The sequence below is a fragment of the Cololabis saira genome, chromosome 3 (assembly GCF_033807715.1).
Source record: "Cololabis saira isolate AMF1-May2022 chromosome 3, fColSai1.1, whole genome shotgun sequence".
In the NCBI taxonomy this organism is placed as follows: domain Eukaryota; kingdom Metazoa; phylum Chordata; class Actinopteri; order Beloniformes; family Belonidae; genus Cololabis; species Cololabis saira.
Genome location: NC_084589.1, coordinates 22,249,193 through 22,255,192, shown reverse-complemented (window position 1 = coordinate 22,255,192; position 6,000 = coordinate 22,249,193).

Here is a 6,000-nt window from a genome sequence, read left to right as displayed (position 1 = left end):
TCCCCAAAACAAATTCCTCGTGTGAAAACTTGGCAATAAACCCTTTTCTGATTCTGATTCTGATTCCTGTGTGGAGTTTGCATGTTCTCCCTGTGCTTGCCTTGGTTCCCTCCGGGTATTCCGGCTTCCTCCCACAGTCCAAAGACATTAGGTTAATTGATGATGCTAAATTGCCCATAGTGTGACTGGTTGTCTGTGTATCTATGTGGCCCTGTGATAGACTGGCGACCTGTCCAGGGTGAACCCCTGCCTCTCACTTGAAATTAGCTGGGATAGGCTCCAGCAGACCCCCATGACCCTGTAAGGATTAAACGGTTATAGAAAATGGATGGATGAATGAATTCTAAAAGCTCGCAAATTGAGGACTGATCAAGACCATATTCAGGGCCGGTTCTAGAAAATGATGACTAGGCTGCATCTCAGATCAGAGGGGGTGCACATGCCTGGCACGTTATTCAACACTAAATTATGCATTTTCCCATAATTTCAAGCGGAATGATACTAGAAAAACAAGAATATTTAAAGTGTATTTCAAATGCTTTTTGCAGCAATATTGCTGCAGAAACAAAGAAAATGCTACATTTAGTCCGGGCTACCTCACCCATCAGACAATCTAGCAACAGAAAATAAAACAGAGAAAAATAAATAACAAAAATAAATATAACTATAAATATAAACTTGCTGATGTGGTAAGACGCACTGAATAAGTGCTTATTTGTGAGTGAGAAGCCTCGACCAATGGCGTGCGTCGCTGGCCTATTTAAGGGGAGGTGATGGGGAACCCGGAAACAAAGCGCGACTCTTCGCCCCCGCCCACTGCGGGTCCCGGTCGGTTCCTGTCTCGTTCCTCATCCACCTGTGGCTTTGGCCGGCTCGTGTCAGAAGCGGATCTTGCAGAAAGATTCCGTGCTTAATTGCAACTGGTACGTAGTCTGTTTTCAGCATTCTACAGGTGATGGCACCTTTTCTACTTTTAATTTACTGCCGACCTGCACCTGATCGCTTTTTCAGCACGTTCCGGCGTCCAGTTTCCTTCCAGTCTGCGCAGCGCGCATTCTGTGAGTTTTTGGGGCTCGCTCCGAGCGTCTGTTAATCGGGCGACTTGTGGAATTGGGCGAGCCTCACTAAGATTAATTAAGACGCCTGGCATCATCTGGTATGTGCTCTTTTAACGAATCTTACTTTCGGCAGTTATTATTTGTAGCATCAATTAAGTGTTTGTATGTATTTTAGGGGTTGCCGGATTTGGTCCCGCTGCCGTTCTTGTCAACTTGAAGTTACCAAGCAGTGTCCTGGTTGGACTGACGCTGTCGCCCGTGTGAAGAGTCTGCAAGACCACCAAGCATCAAAGCATTTTTATACTAAGTTTTAGCTATTGTGCGCGTGTGTGAGAGGGTGTGCGTGCGAGTGAGTGGTTGTGAGACTAGTTGGTGTGTGTGTGTGTGTCTGGAGTGTGGTGTGGGGATGCTCCTTTTGGGTTAATTTGGGGTAACTTGGGTTTTGTCGCCCTTGTTACCTTGTGTAACTGATATATTGTGCGTGGTCAGCAACCACAGTGGTCAATCTTTGGTTTTGTCCCCTCCCATTACTTTTGAGCTGTTTTATATTGGTTTCATATGTTTGTGTACTTATTTTGTTTTCCTCCTTAAACCCCTTTTTGTTTCTTTGCTTTTCAGGTGCTGAGCGTTTCACGGCAGGGTGGCAGCCAACCCTTTCGGTGGTGGTGTCCTACTTCTGTGTGTGTGTGTGCATTCCACGTATGCTCAGTTTTTGGTTTATTTAATCAAATGTTATGTTTTCCAGTTTTCAGCTGTTTTTTTTTCTGGTTTTCTGTAAAGCGACCTTGGGTTTCTTGAAAGGCGCTATATAAGTACAAGTCATTATTATTATTATTATTATTATTATTATTATTATTATTATTATTATTTAAGTTTAAGAAATTCAATGACAGCCAATGAATTTTTTTTTTTGTATTTTTCGAAAATGAATCCCAAGGGCATCAAATATAATGAATATAATATGATGTGGCTGAAGGGATAAGCTGTGCGACCAACAGTCAGACTCTAACGTTGGGGGGGCAAAATCGCAAGCTGGACGCGATTCTTGAACAGAATCGCAGGCTAACTGCGGTTTTAGACCTCATTGGCAGGATGGAAAAGACCTTGTAGAAGTTGGAAGCTTGGCCTGGTGGGAATTGACCACAAATTCGTCTCTTTGGACCCGCCATTGATAAACCAGAGACTTAAGGCAGATGGAAAATTACTGGAGCCTGCCTGACCCAAATGCAATTGTTGATTCTACAACCTGACCTTGACGGAGCAGGCCGCTCCAGTCACAATCTCCCTGGAGGAATGAAAACAAGACGCTCTGCTCCCACTAGCCTTCTATGGAGCTAGAACAGTCTCATAATTCACAAATGCACAGGACAAGTTTTACAAATGCACGGACCGATTTGCAAATACACACACCGTTTCACACGTGCACAGGACAAGTTTTACAAATGCACAGACCGATTTGCAAATACACACACCGTTTCACACGTGCACAGGACAAGTTTTACAAATGCACAGACCGATTTGCAAATACACACACAGTTTCACACGTGCACAGAACAATTCACACGTGCGTAGGACAAGATATACAAATGTATTTTTGATGCACACACAAATATAACCTGATTTACACGTTTTTTTGTCTGTGAGCTGCGCTGGATTTGTGTGTGAGTTTTGAGACTCTCCTGACGTGACAAGATCCACACGTAGGTTTTTTTTAACACGGAAGGATCTGCAACCAATCAGATTAAAGGGGCGGATACACCTGCTGTTTGAGCTGCGTTAGCGCTGGTTTGTCGGGCTGATCAACCAGAGCCGTCAGGAGACTGCACTCCAAGTCCTGCCGATGCAGCAGCTGATGAGAAACAGCGGAGATATATATATATTTGAACTACAGGTGTCTTTCAGGAGAACAAGCCTGTTGACGGGGGTGAATATTGCTGCAGTCTCGTTCTGGCTCTAGCCGTGGGTGGCGCTGGTCCCGGTCAGACCAGCTGACCAGGGACCAGACACGGAGGTCAGAAACAAGCAGCTGTTATCCTCACATTTATGATGTGACATCGCCACCACACAGAGACAAACGTGTGTCAAAACAGCGGTGGCAGATCAACACATTCCCGGTGCAGATAGAGTCATGCATGGGAAGATGCAGCCGTGATGATGCTGGTCGGGGTTTAGTCCACCGATCATCAAACATCTGAGCTGATACAGAGGTTCTTCGGTTATCAGTCGACTGATACCGACGTTACTCCAGATATTTGGGTAAATTAATCTCCTGACATGCGCTGCTGCTCCACCTGGCCGCTGCTCGTCCCCGCCAGGCAGCGCAGCAGCTCTCTGCTGTCTGTCTGGTTCTGAGATGAATCAGCGGGACAGTAATACTTCGTGAAACCAAACGGAGCAAATATATAAAAATCTCCGCTGTTTCTCATCAGTTGCTGCATCGGCAGGACTTGGAGTGCAGTCTCCTGACGGCTCTGGTTGATCAGCCCGACAAACCAGCGCTAACGCAGCTCAAACAGCAGGTGTATCCGCCCCTTTAATCTGATTGGTTGCAGATCCTTCCGTGTTAAAAAAAACCTACGTGTGGATCTTGTCACGTCAGGAGAGTCTCAAAACTCACACACAAATCCAGCGCAGCTCACAGACAAAAAAACATGTGTAAATCAGGTTATATTTGTGTGTGCATCAAAAATACATTTGTGTATCTTGTCCTACGCACGTGTGAATTGTTCTGTGCACGTGTGAAACTGTGTGTGTATTTGCAAATCGGTCTGTGCATTTGTAAAACTTGTCCTGTGCACGTGTGAAATGGTGTGTGTATTTGCAAATCGGTCCGTGCATTTGTAAAACTTGTCCTGTGCATTTGTGAATTATGAGACTGTTCTAGCTCCATAGCCTTCCCCTTCCCCTCAGGACACCTGTGGAACTGATTCAGAACTGTACCGAGCCGTCTGATAACAAGAACAATGGCTGAGGAGTAGATCTGGGGCAGAGTTCACAGACTTAACGCTCACACACACATGCTGATAAATACACCTTCCTCATTTTCAACGCCTTCCCCGGCTCCCCTCTTATCAGCCCCCCTAACACAGTCACCAGGTTGGAGCGCCACGAAGGCCGCGGCCCTCACTTGGATGTACCGTGCCGGTCACATACCCCGAGGCAAGAGACATATTAATTACGTTCAAAATAACTTGCCCAATGATGTCAAAGACCTATATAAAAATCCTAGCCGCAAGGCTTTTTGGTGGGCCAGCCGAGGATTTTACACTCTGAACAATGTTTGATGATTCAACAAGAGATACAGGCTCAAAAGCATCCAAAACAATCGAACACAAAGCTGGGATATTTGTAGGATACTTGTAGGTGCAAAACTTACAAAATGTATCACAAAATGCACCACGTGGAGAAACAGCATTGTGCTCAGATGGGTTAACAGTTCTGTATAAAAATGTTGACGAGACCCTGGGGTTTGTGATAACTGCGAGCCATGTGGGAGTGCTTGTTGGATATTCTGCTTAACCAGCAGAGGGTGCTGGTGAACCATCTGATTCGATTTATTCTCAGATATATAGCTTAGTTGTTACAGTAATGTGATTTTTACCGTTGTACATGCTCAGTCTATGTACCTTTTGTCTATGTGGTTTCATTATAAACATCGTGATGTTGAATTGTATTGTTTATTATTATTTCCAGAACTGTTACAACACTGAGTTTATAATAAAGCATCAAGGCACCCGAAGCCTGTTGAGATAAGATACCTCATATCTCTGTTGTTATTTCTATGCCCTGACTGGAACGGCATCTTGTTTCCTGCCTAAACTAAACGGACTGGCGCCAACCTTTTACCTCATTAACCCATACCACGAGAATGCTTTGTCTTAAAGAGGAAAAGGATGATTCTGGCCAGGTCAGGGGAAATACATCTAGTCTATATGCAAACCTATTTAAAGTGCAGGCTTAAACAATGCTTTTGTGTTGTTGGATTTTTTGTCTTGTTTTTTTTTATCTACTATCTTGCATTTGCATGTAATCAAATTTGATTTGTGCAAATGTGTGTTTGATCTAAGACATGAAGATCTTTGCAGCAAAACCAAGAGTTTGTTGGGACTGATGTCTCACAGGTAGGAAGTTTATATTTCACAGCATCAAAAGCTCACAAACATGTTCGGTTTATAGGTGACTTCAAACTGTCCACAAGTCTCCACAGACAAAGGTGAAAAAAAGACAAATCTAATCTTTGCTGTGGTCCCAATTTTCAAACATTTAAGAATACATTTCTCAATATTATCTCATCTGTTTGGGACTTAACTTATGCACACAGTTGGCTGAAAGTCTTACAGTATATGATCCCTGTAGCTGAAACACAGTTTGCATTGTGTGTTTTGACATGTCCAAAATTAGCACTTCTTAACAGTTTTAGAGTCCAAAGTAGCTCAAACCAAACAAACATAACTAAGAATAGAGATTTGCAAGTTATACTTCAACTATATTTCAAGACAATTTATCCATTCAACTTTGTCAAATGGCTTCAGATTTAGTTTTATGATAAACATAGTTTATCCTTAAAAAAAATTTAAATCTGAAGGTTAATCTTTTATACCTTTTGTATTTGAAATGTTAATGACTCATCAGTTTGTCCACCACCATGTGCATGTTCTCCATATTCCCTGGACAGGATTCTTTCCATCTGGCCTTGTTGTGGAGGAACACTGGATGACCAGAAAAGAAACCACTTAACCTTGGATATTATTAAACTTGGCAGGTGTGAGAGAGAAAGAGAGATAGAGTGAGAGTGAGAGTGAGAGTGAGAGTGACTAGAACAGCCACCTACGTGAGGATAGTACTCACTGGATGATCAGAAAAATGATGATGATCAGAAAAAAACCCACTTAACCTTGGATATTATTAAACTTGGCAGGTGTGCGTCACTGTGTATGAGACT